Here is a 19,474-nt window from a genome sequence, read left to right as displayed (position 1 = left end):
TCATGATAAAATAACTAGAATTTGACGAAGAGCTCTTTTCTTGATTATATTAGCCATTAAAAAATGATCAAGAGATTTTTCGGTTCGATTTCAGAGGGTGGAAAATGAAGCTTGAAATTGAGAATATCTTGCAAAATGCAGCAGAATTGCACAGAAGAGTGCTAGAATCTCACCAAACCCAGCTCACTAGACGCACATGCGGATTCCCAAGCATTTCACCAAACCTGTAAAATGATTGGCGCTTTCNGCACTTGTCTCATCGATCACGATATTGACGTAAAGTATCATCAGTGGTAAATGGATCATATTTTAGAACTCCTTGCCACTTTTCGTGTTTTCCCTCCCCCTGTAATGCAAATCCTGGTTAGTTCCATCAAAAGGCCCTCCTTAAGGGTTAGTCTGCTCCAATGAGTGATCCAAAAATTCCCTTATATTCAGGGTTGGGTTCTTTATTTTAACGATACAGAATTGAATGACAGTTGTAAACTCGTAAACTGTTCCAGATTTTAATTCATTATGTTTTAATCTATTTTAAAACATATTGACTAATATTGAAATGAGCTATTTTAAAAACTATGAAATTTTTAGAAAACCTAAAATTGGGAAGTTAGACAGATCTAAAACTGTTAAAATCACAACATATATTACATTTTGTGTTTATATAATAACAGTGCTAGCTGCATATGCACTATTTGCACTTTTGTAACTAATTGGTGGTTATTATGTATTCGTCACCAATTCATACAATTTTTAACTGAATTTATATAAAAAAGAACATAATTCTTTGTTCTGCAGTTACAAGTTTATAATTTATACAAATTTAAATTTTTTAATATAAATTATTCTTCCTATAATAACCTTATAAAGATTGAATAAATTTACAACATTTAATACGCGATAATTATTCAACAATAATCATTCAAAAACCAATAATAAACTATAACCATTTAAACTTCCATCAAATTTTGTTATAAATTTAAAAAAATACCATTGTTAAAGAAAAAACTAATAAGAAAAAGCAATTAAATCATAAATATAAGCAAAACTGTAAAATAAATGAAAAGAAAAATAAGGAAACAAAAAATTATATATTATATACAGCAAAGAAAATTGAAATTTGTTAAGTCCTTACCATTACTTTCAAATTTCTCAAAATTTTAAAAATATAAGCAGACAGATTAAAAAAAAAATTATGTAATAAACGCAGATTTAACATTTTTCTACTAGCATTCATCAAAGTGAAAGAGAATAACCCACTGAGAGAGAGAACACTAATCTATTTTTTAAAAAAAATATTTCAATTCCGTTTTGGTTTTCCAGGGTTGCTATAATCTTAATAGAATTTCATATTTAGAATGTTCCAATCTAAAGTCGCCAATTTAAAATCCCCGATTAATGAAATTTGAATTTAATGTTACTTACAATTTCGACATTTAGATTTTCCTGTAGAATACTAAAATGTGTTGAAAATGCTTTGCTATTTTAAAAAATGCTGACAAAGATCAAACCTAGAAACGAAACATTTTATACACAATTTCAATAAAATAGTCGAAAACATAACTTTATTTTATTAAAACAAATGATTTTGTATCGGCTCATGATTTTCGAAATAGTTTTTTTTCTTTATTTCGAATTTTTAAACCGTTGTTTTGAATAAAAGAATACCTATCTAAATTTCTTTTCTAATCTAAAATTTTAAATTTCTTTGAAGTTTTTTTTATTTCTTTTTTACAGAATAATTTTGTTACTACCTTTTAGTTAACTTATTTCCCTGCCTTTTAGGATAGAACGTTATGATCAAAAGTTCATCAACTTTCCGATTGACTTGAGCGCTGAAATTTCATTCAGAGCACCTTACTTCATCCTAGTTTGATTCCTGTCAATGAGGTTATTGTCATTAAAATTTCTTCTAGCGAATAAAGAACTTTTAAAACGAATCGAAATATTTTTAAACACAGTACTAAAATTCTTTTAACCAAATATAGTTATAAACTACAAATGATTTTTCACAAGTATTTCTTATTTATTATAATTTTATTTAATATTAGTAAAAAAAAGAACTTTAAACTGTAATAAAAATGTTTACATCATTTCTAAAAAATTTAATTTTAAATGGCAAAATACGAAAATTGAACAAAATTGGTCGAAAAGTTTTTGAACTGCGGTACTCAAATGGCGCTCCGTGGAAAGATCACAGGAGTTCCGTGAATAGGGACATTTTTACCTAAATTAGTACCTAAATTTTAGTTAATATGCAAGCAATAAAACTGGCTGATAAACTATTGAGAAAACAGCACTTTTCTTAGAAAAATTCTAGTTTTGATAGATTAATAGTTCATCTCTCAAAATATTTTTGTAATAATTTTCAAAATAAAAATCTAAATAAGGAAAAGGAGAGTAATAAAGAAATTTAATCACACAAAAAAGAAAATGAAATTATGCTTCTAAGTCATTTTAGGTCATTAACCAGAGTTGGCAGTTTATTACAGTAATCGATTACAACTGTAATTGATTACAGATAATTACTGCTATGTAATCAATTACTTGTTATCACGACTACAAGTAATCATAATCTTAGATTACATCAGAGTAGAACAAAAATGCAATCGATTACAACTGTAATTGATTGCAGATAATTACTGCTATGTAATCAATTACTTGTTATCACGATTACAAGTAATCATAGTTTTAGATTACATCAGAGTAGAACAAAAATGCAATCGATTACATTTTCACTTACAGTAATCAATTACTCGTAATTATGATTGCAAATTTTGACTGCAACTGTAATCATGATTACCCGTAATCATTTTTGTTGTGATTACTTGTAATCGCAATTACTTGGAATCATGATTACAGTTGTAATAAAAATTTTGATTACAGCTGTAATCAAGATTACAAGTAACTGATTACTGTAATCAATATTGTAATCCTGATTACAGCTGTAATCAAAATTTTTGAAAGTTGTAATCACGATTACAAGTAATTGATTACTGTAATCGACTATTGTAATTGATTACTGTAATCGACTATTGTAATCACGATTACAGCTGTAATCAAAGCTTTAATCACGATTACAAGTAATTGATTACTGTAATTGCTTATTGTAATCAAGATTACAGTTTTAACAAAATTATGTTATCTTGTAATCATGATTACAAGTAATTGATCACTGTAATAGAAAAATTTAATCGATTAAATTTTTATCCAACTCTGTTATTAACTTTTAAAAGCTTTGTAACAAACCTATTTAAATATTTTTGAAAAGTAAACAATATTCAAGTTAAATAGTTTTGTCAAATCAAAGTAAATCTAATCCACGTAATCCTGGATACGAAAAAACGTTAAATCTCTATAGAAGAAGAAAAAATAAAAAGATTGGGAGTTTTATCAGCTGACTAGAGGAAGATTTATTGGTAGCCATTTTTTTTCCCTTTCCACTTTTTTCTTCTTCTTTTGCGTTAAAAGCATTTTAATTATTATTTTGCTTCGAAATTTTACTAAAAAATATTATTCTTAGTTTAAAAAGGATGTTATTTAAATTTTAAGATATTATTATTGAAAAAATTTATTATATATATTATTATAACATCATGTTTTAAGGGAAAATAAGATATAATAAGTTTGATTTTAAAATGGGTTTTCTCATAATTTTAAGCTTTTCTATTGGAATGAAATATAAAAACTTTTTTGGAAAATGGAGCCTCCTAGTTCAACATAAAATATTCGAATTTCTACAACTACTGCTCTCAGCTTTATCTCTGTTCTTTTATTGTTCATTTTTATTCATTTTTTTAACTTTTGCATTTAATATGAATTTTTCAATTTTTATTTTTTTTTTCAGATAAATTTTATTTTTTAATCATTTCCACGTTTTTTTATTATTTTATTACTAAGCTTTTTCTTGAGAAATTTAACTTTTGGGGGTTTATTTACTATTTCTGTCATTCCCAATTCCCGGTTCATTGTCATTTGGAACGGATGCGCCAAAGACGGCACCTGCATTTCCCCCCGGTTTCATCTATCAGCAAAGTAACAAAATTAAACATCTGCCTACTTTTTGAGAAGTTTCTTTTTGTCATTAATTCTAGTTTATTGCATCAATAAAAAACAAGAATAGCTACATCTGAAAACATGTTGAAACAAACTGTCAATAAAAAGAGACTATATATATGTATATACACATACAGGGTGCGTAGCTAAATCTTTCAACAAAAAATAAGCACCTTTTAAGTACCTTTTAAGCACTCAAAAAATATTTTTAAGCACTATGTACATTAACAAAGTGCAAAATAATTTTCAAAGATCATGATAAAATAACTAGAATTTGACGAAGAGCTCTTTTCTTGATTATATTAGCCATTAAAAAATGATCAAGAGAGTTTTCGGTTCGATTTCAGAGGGTGGAAAATGAAGCTTGAAATTGAGAATATCTTGCAAAATGCAGCAGAGTTGCAAAGAAGAGTGCTAGAATCTCACCAAACCCAGCTCACTAGACGCACATGCGGATTCCCAAGCATTTCACCAAACCTGTAAAATGATTGGCGCTTTCATACGTTATGGACTGACTGTAGGGTACACTGAAATTGATTGTGGTTGATGAATTCTGAAAACGTTGAACAGAAAAGTATGAAAAGCACGTTTTTACATGATACGTGGCGAAAATCGACATTCTCTTTCATAAATCTCATTTATTTTCGAAAAGGGACAATTAAGCACTTTTTAAAAACACCCAATAAAAAAGTACCTTAAAGGGCCTTTAAAAAACGAAAATTGAAAATAAGCACCTTTAAGCACTTTTTAAAAACGCTACGCACCATGATATATATGCATGCATATATATATATATAGAAAAAAAAGATGTGGTGGCGAGTGAGTGGCAAACGATTGTAGTTTTCTTGGTTACCATTTAATTTGATTTTGTTGGCACATGGTGACCACTGATCTTTTTCCCCTTTACCTTATACTTTTTATAATGAAAAAAAACTGAATAATAAAAAAAAAATTTAATTATGTTTCACATTATTAAAATTATTATTCGTTGCCAAAGCCTAAGCATGCGTTTGAATTTAATTTAAAAATACCCTAAACCATGGATGGCGAACCAATGGCACCCGTGCCATTTATGGCACGCGACACAATATTTTGGGCACGCCACCGATCGCAATTGTTATTGCACTACGAATTTTTGTTACACAAATGTTATAACTATGAACATATGTAACAATTAAATTAAAATTCACAAAAAACTAACAAAATAATAAACAATTATTAATAAAAAAAATTAACAATTAATGCTAAAAAAGCAATAAACATAAAAAACAAGCTAACAATAAATAACTAGCAAAAAAAAATCAACAGTCTTGCTTAAACAAATATCTTACAACCTAATATAAGTTATTTGTCATCTAATCTGCAACAATAGAAGTCCCACTGATGTTGTTTTAAGATGAATTACACCTACAACTGAGACATTGCAAAATGTATTTTTTTTCAATGTAAATAAAGAGTTTTGAGTTGATAGTATGTAGTATTAATATTTTCCCAATAATCATGAAGTCAAAATTATTTGACGGCACGTCTGTGACTTCATTAAACAATTTTTTAGAAAACATAGCACGTTGGTGTATAAAGGTTCGCCACCCCTGCCCTAAGCAATTATAACCAATAAGAAAATGTAGCTAATAAACAATTTTATATTTTCCGTCAAGTTGATTTTAAATTTAAAATTCAAAATTTAAAATTTGAATTTAAAATTCATTTGACGGTTATTTTCTTCAGCAACATGAACCCTTTCTGTTATGAGGCGAAACCAAAATAAATTAGATAGTTAAAATAACGACGAATAACACCGTTTGTCCGGGCGGAATCTGCAACAGAAGGCTTTGGCCAACCTTATGCTGTCCTGCCAAATACGATGTGCAAAAATACAACTAGACATCATTTGTTGCGTTCCTACTGGCTGAACACAGTTGAAAAACGCAAAAGTAGCTTACCAAACAAATATCTAAAATCTAAGTTTACCCTGACACATGTCAAGCACAACTACAAAACGTAGTTTATGCTCGTGAAGTTAATGTAACTAAAAATTACAAAATCAAGTTGTACGCTTTTGTCTAGATTGATGTATGTTAAAGACCATTTTGATTTCCTTATGTTCAATTAATTAGTTCAGAGGTTGTAATAAAGTATTCCTTTTTTTTTTTTTTAATTATAGATACCGATTTTCTTGTAAAATTTCGACTCTCGAATCTCAATTTTCTTTTAAAAATGACGATTTTCTTAAAAAAATATATTAAAAGGTTAAAAATGAAGTTTTTTTGTTTCAAAAAGGTACTCTAGATGCGTCAACTAAAGATGGTAGCTACCGTTTTATTAGGATGCCAATTACAGAAACAAAAAAACTTATGGTATCAGATACACAACAATCTTAATTTAGATTTAAATTATAATTACCTTCAACTCATGAGGAAATATTCATTGAACTCGGGAATTCTTTTTAATTGTTTCATTATGATGTATAAAAGATTTAACGAATAAAACTAAATGAATAAAACTTAAATATTCAAAAGCATTATAAGACTGGCGGTAATAAAAAGCTACATGTTTATCAAGAAAGAAAGAAAAGCTCACAAACGCCGATTTCGGTTTTCCAATGTGACAAAAAAAATTACCAAGAATCACGAGTCTATCTTCAACTAAATATTTTAAATGAAAAAAAAAATTTCATCTCTTCGAATTGTAGGGTTGCCACATTGGATTTTCCTCTCAAAAAAGTATTGATAAATAAAAAATCACACATTAATTTTGAGTTTTTATTATTAATATTATTATAATGAAGCAATGCTAAAATTTTGGATTTTACATTAACGCTTTTATATGAGTAACCTAAAATATGCTTACTTTAAACATTTCGAAATTTACAAATTACATCCCAAAAAGGTTATTTTATGTGATTAAAAAATTGAATTAGTTTTTAAATCATTCTGTCGTGCAATTGAAAAAACAACGTGATTCGGAGAAAAGAGGCTTGCCGACTATTTTCCTTCGATTGCTATATAAAATTACAAAAAAAAACTGATAAAACAATTTTTTTTTTGAAAATTGTTTTTGCTGTTAGTAACTTACCATGCAAAGATGCCAAATGTATAAAAATCTCAATTTTGAATTTTTTTGCCTCTTTGAATTAATTTTTCAATTGCACGACAGTATTCCGTCTATAACAGGGGTTTCCAACTGGCGGCCCGGGGGCCGCATCCGGCCCGCGAAGTCCTTTTTTGTTTCCCGCGAACTAAAATATATTAGTTGTCATTTTTTTGCGGACAATGTTCGTAAAAAATCTACATGAGTTTAAAATATTCTTCTCGTTAATAAAAACCTAATTTCTTCGTTTCTGTAAAATTTAACATACCAACTGTGCAAAGAAATATATTTCTCAGGTTTTGCATCCAAGAAAATATTTATTCAAATTCAAAAATAATCGTGTATGTTGCTCTTTTTTATTTCAATTTTTTGTATTTTGGGAGTATAATTTAGCATGTGCGTATCAGAAATTTTCTCGAAGAAATTCTCCTATTTAACTTTTTGAAACCACTCATTTTGGACGAAAATATTTACACACACATTTGTAAATTTAAAATGTAAATATCTATTCCCTGGTGATTGCAGCAGACAAACCTCAATTTTCTCATTGAATATTCTGTGTGCTACTATGTAAGTTTTAATGCCAACCTTTTTAAAGTTTTGTATCTTAACAATTAGATATCTGTTGCACATTAATTGTTTAATACATAGGTGCACATTAAAGTTATTGTAGCCCAAATTTTTTAATATGCAATTAAATATTTTTAAAAATCTACTTCTTATTTTAATTTGTAATTCAATACTTTTGTTTAGTACAACTTGGTAAAAATCTGACAGTAATATTTAACGTTCCTTCAAACATAAAGGAGTCCTACATAAAATTTTGATAAAGTTGCGGCCCGCCATTTGATTTGTGTTTTTAATTGTGGCCCCCGGCCTCATGTAAGTTGGAAACCCCTGTTCTATAACATAAAATCACCTTTTTAAGAAGTACGTAAGAGCTGATTTCTATAGACTTAAATCTAAATAGCATTTTCCTATTAAAAAATAATCTTTAGTTAGAGCAATTATTTAAAAAAAAAACACATTTCTAACTTATTAAACATTTTCCTCTTAACACAAAGATAAATTTCACCATAAAAAGTTTCAATTTATTTACTTCATTAATAAACATACCACAACCGATTGAATGACCGTTTAAGAACTTTTGGATCGAAAATGCACGTATCATCTTATCGCTTTTGCACATTTGACTTCATGACTTTTTCTGACAATCATATACAGTTAATATTCTACAATTATTATTTTTTTTGTATTTTGTTCGTATCGAATAATACTTGTCGTTTATCTATTTCTACCACAACCGGTCATTTGACCGGGAGAATAATTTATTGCTTTATAAGGTTATCGGATCAGAAATTATGACGTAATGCGTATTGCATTCGATTAGTTGCACATTTCCTGCAAAAACTGTTGCACGGTTCCCAGCAGATCACCGAAGTCAAGCGGTCAGTGTGCGGGTGGGTGGCCACTTGGATCAGTCTGCATAGGGACCGAGGGTGTGCGGTATTGGTTCTCGTTAAACTGTGCTACCGTAAAGTGCTCGACTTCGCGTGCAGGGAGTTGGGCTACCGAAGCGGGGGTGCCATCCCCTCATCAGAGGATCAAAATTGTGATGGTATGTCTTCGGATCATCCTCAGGGATGTTTCCCAGACCGTCGCCAATAGTCCATTGTGTAGCTCTAGTGCGACGTAAATGAACTACAACAACAACAACAGCAAAAACTGTTGCGTAATTAGTTCAATCCGAATAACCGTGATTTCAAATATCAAGTAAGTACCTATGATTTTAGATGGGCATTTTTGTGTAAGAAAAAGTGACAAAAACTAAATGGTTTTGTGAGTAACTCATATTTTATTTTGATAGCTTTACCTGATTTCTAACTACATAGGTAAGTTTTTACCCAGAAAATTGTCGAAACGATCAAGACAGCACAAGTTCTCAGAAGAAATAAATAATATAAGCCTAGAGCTTTCAGAAATTGATGAAGAAGAATTTTCTGAAAATGAAGATATACTGCATGAACTTAAGACATGTTAAATAGGACATTGTAACGACAATAAAATCATCAAAATTTGTTCTAAATGTGAAAAATATGTCTGCGGAAAATGTACAATGGAAACATACCTGTATATGTAAACTATGCGTTGAGCAATTAATTAAAAATTATTATTCGTTGCGTTTATAATATATAAAAATTGGCACTATGCAATTTTGTTTAATTATAATAAAGTTTTTTTTGTGTGTCTATTTCCTTTCTAACATTAATATTTCATACATTAAATCAAGAAACAAAGTCCAGTTATTTGACCGGCTATGGTAGAAATAGGTATATATTAAGTGTTGGTATGTTTAGTGTTAATATTGTAATTCATTTACGTCACAATAGAGCTGCACAATGAGCTATTGGCGACGGTCTGGAAAGCATCCCTGAGGATGATCCGAAGACATGCCATCACAATTTTGATCCTCTGCTGATGGAATGGCACCCACCCTTCGTTAGTCCGATGACCTGCACGAAGTCGAGTACTTTACATTAGACCGATACCGCATACCTTCGATCCTTACGCAGACTGATACAAGTGGTCACCCACCCACACACTGACCGCATCCATTGTTTGACTTCGGTGACTTGTTGGGAACCGTGTCTTAACAATCAGTCCACTGTGGGACTGTTTAGAGTTAATAGTGATCAAAATTTTCTGATAAAAATGTTTGCGTAAAGAAAATATTTTTAAATGAGTCAAAATCGAAAGAAAAAATTTAGAAATAAATTTAAAAGTATGTATTAATAAATAAAACTTGCTTTAAAATACTAAGAATAAAATTCTAACAATAGTCTACAAACGGGCGAACAATATATTACTTAAAACTAACACGGGTTACAACTCAATAAAAATAAAAACATTGCACTTAATTGCCAAATTCAACTTCACCTACCAAAGGCTATAAATTTCGTTTTTAAATCAACGGCAAATACATTTTACCATGAAGCCATTGTATCATTAAATTAAAAGGTTTCTTGCTTTATTTGTACTTTTTAAATTTTATAAAACAATGCATGGCCAACAAACATCATCGATTAAGTAGGTAGAGGGGGAAAAATTACGCTTTATATTAGTTACTTCAAATTTGAGTACTATAATAGAAACTGTATTCTAAAATAAAGACAACAATTTTCATGAAATACTAGGACATATAAAAAAGAGATTTCATCGTGAATAAAATTAAAATTTTAAAAATTACGTTTTTTAAGTCAAATTAGAGCGAAAGAAGAAAAAAATTCTATCTTTGCCTTAATTAAAACGATAAATGTAGGGCTAAATATTCTAAAAGACGGGAGGGGGGATTTTGGGTATTAGCAGTCATTACAATGGAATTACTTTCTTCTTTTAATCAACTTTAAAAATATTAAAAACATTCCATTTTATTACTTTTCTTTTTATCATTGTTTAAGTCAGGAAGTGGTTAAAATTTCTGTTGGGGATAAAAACAGCAATAAATTTTAGCTTACAAATTTAAAAAAAAACTATAGTAACTTGCTGTAGCCAAGGTCAGAGCCCTATTTGAAATTTGAGAACTCTAGCTATGCGAAAAGTGGTCAATGTAAATTTTTTCTTTCTTGGTCATAAATTCTATTTAGCAATAAAATTAAGGTGGCATTTGCTTGTGGTTTTGAGGGATTTTGTAACACATGTATTGTCAATTTTATCACAAAACTACAGTTGAGATTCTAGCTAACATTTTCTAATTAAACATTTTGTCCCCTTAACATTAAAACCCCAGAATATTAATTTTATAGCATCGTTTCCATGAGGGTTTTTCTGAAATTTGAATAAATATTTTTACTTTTTCTTAAAGCACATTAAAAAGAAATTTTGATTTTTAAGGATTAAAACGTTCATATTGAGATTTTCCATTGTTTCACTACATATTGCCAATATAAGTTACAAGCTATATCTCTTAAATACTTAAGATTATTCTTAAATGTTAAGCATTAACATATTTTTTCAGCGTACCTCTTGTTAAAAATATACCGATAGATAGCATAAAATGCATGGTATACCATTAAATAAATAGTCAACAATTTCTAACAAGGAAATGCATTTAAGTTAAACCCTTAGAATTCGCAAAAAAGAACTGATAGGAAATCTACAGCCAGAAAATTAGCTACTGAATTACAACGGCAAAGTTATAAAAAAATCATAACAAAATTTTAATTTTCAATGCAACTTTGCGCGATTAGAATCCAACGAGAAACATCCGAGAACATAAAGTAATCCAAATTTTCAATGTAGGATTTTAAATTTGCAGGAGAGTGGTTTTGCATTCGAAACTATTCGAGTTCGGATTTAATCATACATTTTGCGTTTCCGCCACCCGTGGCGCATTTTCTATTCGTTAAAAAAATGCGAGATTTTAAAGGAGTTATAAAACTAATTATGCTTATATTAAAAACTAACATAAATTTCAATTCTTGTTAAATCCTTTATAAAACTAATTTTTCTTATATTAAACCAGGGGTCTGTTTAGCAGAAATTTGGGTCCGTTAACGAACCCTTCACAAAATATCTTTTCATAAAAACGGACCCTTCACAAAATAATTTATCTTTTAATCGGACCCTTCACAAATTTGTTTATCTTCATTATTATTTTGTTAATCGAATAAACCCTTCCTGTTAGGGGGTGAGGAAAGACGGTTCGAGACAAACTAAGTTTCCCTAAGTTTAAATTCCAAATGTAGTTATTCTAAGAAAATATTTCTACTTTTACAAACATAGTGTGCGCATTCTTATTAATATTAAACCATATTTTAGTTGTAAATAAATAATTGATCAATTTGTATTCATTCATAAAATTAGTTAATTGAATATTATGTAAATAAAGATTTCTGGCAATTTTTTAAATAAAATATTATAAATTTAAGAATTGTTTAAGTTTACTTAATACGCATCACATTAAAAGTGGTACATTACTAAGTTGGGATACATAAAATATGTCTATTGAAATTATTAAAGATGTGAGTGATTTTGTTTCCATTATTCGTCCGAAATGAATATTCTGCGTTGAGCAGTACATGCTAAATACCAAATGTTTGTATGTTGCATCTCTAATTTCGTAGCAGCAATTGTTGAGCAGAATCTTGTATCTATTTACAATTTAAAAACTTCTTGAACAGATTTTTGCAATAACAGGACCCTATTTGCACAGTTTTATTTTACAGTTTTAAGCACAATCTTGTATGTCTTTACAATTTAAAAATTCCTTGAAAAATTCTGTTTGGCAATAATGGACCCTATTTGCACAAATTCGCAAAAGCAGGACCCTGATTGAAAGAAAGTGACTTAACGCTTATTTTATATTCACAAAGTATGAAAAGTTTTTTCACAATTTAACACAAACAGTACCTATTACAAAATGTCTGAACAGACCCCGGACTAAACATAAATTTCAGACCTTGTTAAATCCTTTAAAATACTAATTTTGTTAATATTAAACACTAAACATAAATTTCAGTCCTAATTAAATCTTTCGATACAGGAAACAACCTAGACTAAAATCATTCTTCTTGAAGATTTGGCAAAATGATTGGTCAACATTTTGAGTCTTTCAGGTTCCATTAATTGTTTCGGTATTTCTTGCTCTAAGTCAATAGAGCTAGTCCAGATTTGAACTGAAAAATAGATATGAAAGCACAGATACCACATATTATATGAAATTATGAACTTTTATAGCATCTGAGAGAAGGAAATTTTATTTTTGATGTATTATAACCATTTCTTAAATATAACAAATACAAGAAAACTTAATATTAAAAGACAGCAATTTTTATATCATTTCTAACTCGAAAATAATATATTCTAAATTAAGAAGAAAGGCATTTTAAAACGAAAGTATGCATTTAAAAATAAATATAAAAAAGGCGACAATTATTTACTTTGATTTTTAGAAAATTATGACAACTGACATTTAGGCGCATACGAATCAAATTAATCAATAATATGCGTTTGAATTATGTAATTATAAACTTTTTAAAACAAAAAAGTATAAATTACTACATGGTAATGAGTTTCTCTCATTGAAGCTTTAACTTTTAAAGAGCTTAATTTAAATAAATTATTTTTTAAGACGATATTTGCTATATTGAAAAGATAGGATTTTATTTCATCCTTCTGCCATTATTATTGTATTAATGAACTGTTTGGTTTTGAAATAACATCTGAATTCAAAACATCTACTAACAAATGTTTTATCCAGATAAAATTAGTAAGTATACCGGTAAAAATGACTAGTTAGTAAAAAGTAACAAGAATTTCGTAAAATAAAATTATATTTTATTACTAAACATTAACGTTAATAATACAATTTCAATAAATAATTTTTCTATTATCTTAAAATAAAAATATTCCACTTACCTTAAAAAAAACGGAGAGAAAAAAAAGATAAAATTTTTAAAAGGATTAGGGAAGGATTTTAAAAGATTAAAATTCAAATTATAAATGAAACAAACGATCTTGTTCTGAAAGATTAAACTTATGGAAGAGTACATTCCAGAAAAGTGATGCATCACAGAATTCTTAATTAGTAATCAACAACCCTTTTTACCCCTTTAAATAAAATAGACCGATATTTACTTCACCTGCTTTTTCAAACAGCTGCTTTTACTAGCACCCACAATATAGAACAAAAAATCGTAAATTGCTTCTTAAAGCAGACGATTATTTAGGAAGATTACGATTATTATTTATAATAGTAGAAAATAACATCCTTAAACAAATTTAAANAGATTGTTCTAAGGTAGATCGCATTGCACGCAAACTACGTTTATAGTTGTCAGGTAGTTTCAATTTATTCATCAAATTGAGGTATTTTTAAAATACTACGTTAAACCGAAGCTAAGTTAGTAAATACTATTGAAAATTTAAGTAAGTCAAATGAAATATTAATTGGTTATAAAGTCCCCCAAATAGCATTTGTTCCCCCTTCATAGCAAAGTTATATATTAATTACTTAACATCCGCGAATAATCATCTCAGATTTCTCTTCGAAATTTTCTTTGAAATTTAATTTAAAAAAATCTAAAAATAAAAGCACGTTTTTATTTATGTAATCGCGTAATCTTTAGAACTATATTTTCTAAAATACTTCTTCTGTAGAAACGTTTTTAAACGTTTTGCATAAATGTTTTAATACCCTTCTGGGTACCCGGAACCAGCCGAGTTATAAATTCAAATTTTACCAGTTAACCCAGAACCAGCGGGAAGAAGATTCAATTTTCACCGTGTACGTAAACCAGGCAAAATTTTATTATTAGATACATACATCTTTACCTTAAATGTCACAAAAATGTTTTAAACGTGAAAATGCTAAATATTTGCATAAGTTTATGATGATAATTCAATTTCAGCAAGAAAAATTGGTTCAGAACTGTTATTTTTAAATCACGTGACTGCAAATCAAGATTTGTGGATTTTAAATATTGTCAATACAAATCGCGATATTTGATTTTAATGTCGCTCGAATACGCGATTGCGTATACGAAACAAATTCTTAAGTAATTAAAAATCCGATAAATATTACTTATGTAACTATTTAATTGCAATTAGCAATTTATTAAATTTTAAACAGGAGTGATACAGAAAAATCATAAAATCGTGAATCATTCTAATTCTCTCAGTTAATAGTAGATAATAACATAATTAAACAAATTTAAACATGTTTAAACAACTAACCTTCCTAAAATAACTTTAAAACGTTCAATATTTGTAAACCATTCAATACATATTCTTGTATAATACATTTCTATTGCAAATTAATTTCTAATGATTTAATATAAATTTAAAAAAAACGAAATTCATTGTTATTGAATTAAGAACTTTGTTATTGTTATAAGAACTGAAAACAAAACTATTGATAGAAAACAATCTTACTAAAATAAATGAAAAAAAACGAATAAAAATATATATATTCATAAACATCTTTAATAAATGTATCAACAAAAATGGAAACTTACGTTATAGATTACAAGTCCTATAGAAAATGAAATGCAAACTCTTGCAATTACGATTTTTTTTATTTACTTTCACTCTACTAGACAACAGCGAAGACTGAAAAGGTTTTCTAGGGTTGTTATAATCTAATATTGTTTCTGTCAGCTAGTTGGAATTTGCCGAACTAAACTCGCCAATTCAAAAGTCGCCAATTCGAAATTCGCCAATTAAAAAAGTGTGAACTAAAATGTCACACAGAATTTTTTAACATCTTTAATTTCTGGAAGTGCATTAAAATAAGTTGCGAAATACTTTATCATTTTAAAAAATACTAACATTAATCAGAACTAGATACGAGAACGAAATACTTTACTACGCATTTAAATCGTGTAGTTGAAAACTTAATGCATTTTATTTAAAGAGATGATTTTATGTTGGTCACGTTTTTCGAAATGAAATGTTTTTCCCAATTATTTGTTATTGAATAACCTTGTTATTGAATTAAATATAACGTGTTTTTCCTTTAGTTCTAAATTTTAATTTACTACCTGCTTCATTAGAATCACAAAAAACTCTTTCTTGTTAATGGAGTTTTTTCTTAAACATTTTGATATTTCAATGTTAGAGGGTGTTATCTAAAGATGGCTAAACTTAAGTAAGCAAGAGAAAAACCATTTAAATCAGATTTCCATTTAAAGGATTTATTACATACAATACACCAGTAATTGGTGACCCAGGGAATAGAGTGCTTGCCTCCTAATGAGTTGAATCTCAGCGATGGCTGGTCGATACAAGTTTTGCCGTCGCCGCACAGTGACCACAGTGCTAACGCGAAATATCCTCAGTAGTGGACGGATAGTGGGATAGAATCTTTTCGCCATCAGGCTAACTATGGGGGATTTTCATGTTTTTACTCTCCATGTAGCGCAAATTGGATTTAGTTCCATCAAAAAGTTCAATTTCAAGGCAAACTTCTTTCCGTAATTGATCCAGGAGTTCCTTTGTCTTCTGACTAGGTTTCAAAATTACAAAGCTATGAAGTTGAACTTGGGAGTCTTAAACTCAAAAAAATTGTGCCGGCTGTTCAACGACAGTTATGTAATAAAAAATGAAATGCATCAATAAAGTGAGGCGTGATCGAGTTCTTGAAATAAAAAATTTCTTTCTCATTATAAAATACATCAATAAGGAGCCGCAGTGATTCAGCGGATAGAGGATTGGACTTCCCAATGCAGTGGCCCAGGTTCAAATCCCAGCGGCGTCTGGTTGATACGAATTCTTCTAGGAGCGATCACAGTTCTGACGTAATATATCCTCAGTGGTTGACGGAACATGGGTTATAATCCCCTCGCCGAAGTGCTAACCATATCAGGTTTTCCTGTTCAGGTAACTCAAATGTGGGTTAGTTCCATCAAAAAATCCTCCACGAAGGCTAGTCTCTCTCTATGCATGAGCCAGGAGTTTTTTTGTCTTCTGGGTTGGGATCAAAATTACAAGGCTGCGGAATCGAACATTGATTGCTGTTAACTTAGAATTAGGCCAGCTGTTCATCTCCGTTTATAATATTCAGATATACATTTTATTTTATAACCGTCGTTGAACAGCCGACTTAATTGTTTGGGTTTACAACTACAATGTTCAAGTCTTGCAATTTTGAACTCAATCCAGAAAACAGGGGATCAAGTTTTGAATGAAATATGCCTTAGTGGAAGACTTTTAGATGGAACTAACACGCGTTCGTGTTACATGAAGAGGAAAAACGCGAAAACCTCCCACGATAAGCCTCGCAACAAGGAACTCTATAACACGACCAGTCAACCACTGAGAATATTTAACGTCAGCCCTGTATTTGGTGCAAGCCGCATGCTGAATTCGTATCGACCAGCCATCGCAGTGATTCGAACCCAGTCCACCTCATTGAAAGGCGAACTCTCTATCCCCTGAGCCATCCCGATTCTCATAATATACATTAACAATGTTTTCCTTAGTCTAAACAAGAGAGGGATTATTAAAACTGTAGTGCATCTACCACTACAAAAATACAATTCCAATTCACTAGTATATAAGACATGTTAACTCGAATCTATGATGAGGTACCTTTTCACAGATGAAGGTTGATATGGTCTGTAACTTACCTCCCCACAAAAACAAATTTTCAGTGAGAAAGTTTCTTTTTTTATACACATAACACTCATTTCTACATATTTTTTACGCACATTTTCTTTTTATATACATTCACGCTGCATGAAGAAAGTTTTTCCTAGTATGAAAAGTTGTTCAGCATTTGATAATGTACAAAAACCTCTTTTGTGTACTGTTTTTATATATAGAACATCTTATTCACGCTAAATTAACAAAAATATTGAAAAAGAAGTTTAAAAAAAATAATATAAAATAAAATAATTAAATAAATTATCCGGAATTTTTCCTTTTCTTACCCTTTATTCGCTATTTCCCGAAGAAAGAAAACATTTTTTGTATATAAGACCCTTTCAAATATGGAAAAACACATTAAAAATATAATATAAAAAAAATAAAAACCACAAGAAAAAAAGAAATTTATAGGGAGTTACATGGTTTCGACATGACATGACAGTAATTAAAATATGACTTGCTTTGATTGATCTTTCTATATTCTAAAAAAGTAATATTAAAATTTTGTTTCTTCTGCACATTTTATTAGCATAAATTATATTATTTTTAATCTTCTTCCATTAGCACAAAGGCACCAACAACAGAAGGAGACTTTGGAAAAAATATTGTTATAACCAGTGACGAACCTATTGATAAAAATATTTATTCTGCCGAAATTACCAGAATTCCAGAAGGTTATAACCAGTTTTTTCATGCTTGAAAAGTACTAGTTTCAAGAACAGCTTACAAACAAGGAATGTGTATAGTTTCAAGTTTTGAGAATGAAGAACCTGTGTTTGGAAAAACAATTATTATTTTGTGAATAGGCTCCAAAAGTTTTATTAGTGTGTAATTTTTTTAAAATCTTGTTGTGTTTTTTACAATCAACTGAAAAATGTGATATAGTTAAAGTAATAGCACCACAAATGTATAATAACGAATATGTAATAAAAATATTGGTTTTTCTGCAATGCTCACCATCATTCACTAATTTGTAAAAAAAATTACAGTATTTTTTTCCAAACTGTATAAAATTTTAATCTTTTCATCAAGTAGTAAATTATGTTTGTAAAAAAGTAATTAAGTTAAATTGTAAATTTTAATTCAGATGAGGCAGAGTATTTCAAGAAATTTAGTATCTAGTATCTTGTTAAAACATTGAAAATTATTTTCAGATGAACCAAAATTTCAAAACTGTAAACATTGAGGTCATAACATAATTTTTATTTTAAATTACTGTAAATAAAAGAAAGTTTGAGTTGAATACACTCTCTTAGTAACAAAAACATACTATCTATCATATTTTTGAGTGAATAGTTTGAATTTTTTTAATGAATGCTGTGATATGTATAAAAAATATAATATATTTAAAGTTTAAAATTTTGCTTAAAAATTATTACATTCTGTCTATGTATTCAAACATTAAAGTGATTGTAAATGAATAAATTTTGTTTGCATATTGATCTGGATCTGTATATTTTTTGTTAATATTTCCAAGTTATGTCATTATTTTTACACTTCTTAATTTACTTCAAATTTATTATTTTCATACGCTAATGTAATTAATATTGGACTGTTTCCTTAATTAGAGATTGGGGGTTGACCAATCCAATATTTGTCAACTCTTTTATATAAATTTTTATTTGTGAAAGTAATATTTTCATTTTTAAATAATAAAATAATTTCAAATACATAGTAATAAGAATTTGCCTCAGGCTAAAATGAATTTTTTTTTTCTCTTTAAAACATTAGTGGCGCTAACTCTATAGCAGTGGTTACCAGCTGGCGGCTCCCGGACAGCAAACGGCCCGCGAACTGAAATATATTAATTGTGATTGTTTGGGGACAATATTCGAAAAAAATCTAAATGGGTTTAAAATACCTTCCTTTCGTTAAAAAAAACCTAATTTCTTCATTTCTGGGAAAATTAACATACCAACGGTGCGAAAAGATTTATTTCTCAGGTTTTGCATCCGAGAAAAAACTTATTCCACAAAATATTTATTATTATTCGTAATCCAATACTTTCATTATGCGTTCTTTCACAGAGAAAGACAATTAATTTTATGCATAGACCAACTTTGGTATGCTAAAGTATCGTGAAAATATTTGAAAACAAGCTTAAAAAAATAATATAATATAAATAAACTGTATTTTCGTGATTTTTCCAGCTTTTACATTATTTAAAATTTCCTGAACAAAAAAA

The sequence above is a fragment of the Parasteatoda tepidariorum genome, chromosome 9, assembly GCF_043381705.1.
Source record: "Parasteatoda tepidariorum isolate YZ-2023 chromosome 9, CAS_Ptep_4.0, whole genome shotgun sequence".
Taxonomy (NCBI): domain Eukaryota; kingdom Metazoa; phylum Arthropoda; class Arachnida; order Araneae; family Theridiidae; genus Parasteatoda; species Parasteatoda tepidariorum.
The sequence above is the reverse complement of the archived record's forward strand: the minus strand, read 5'-3'. Positions refer to the sequence as shown.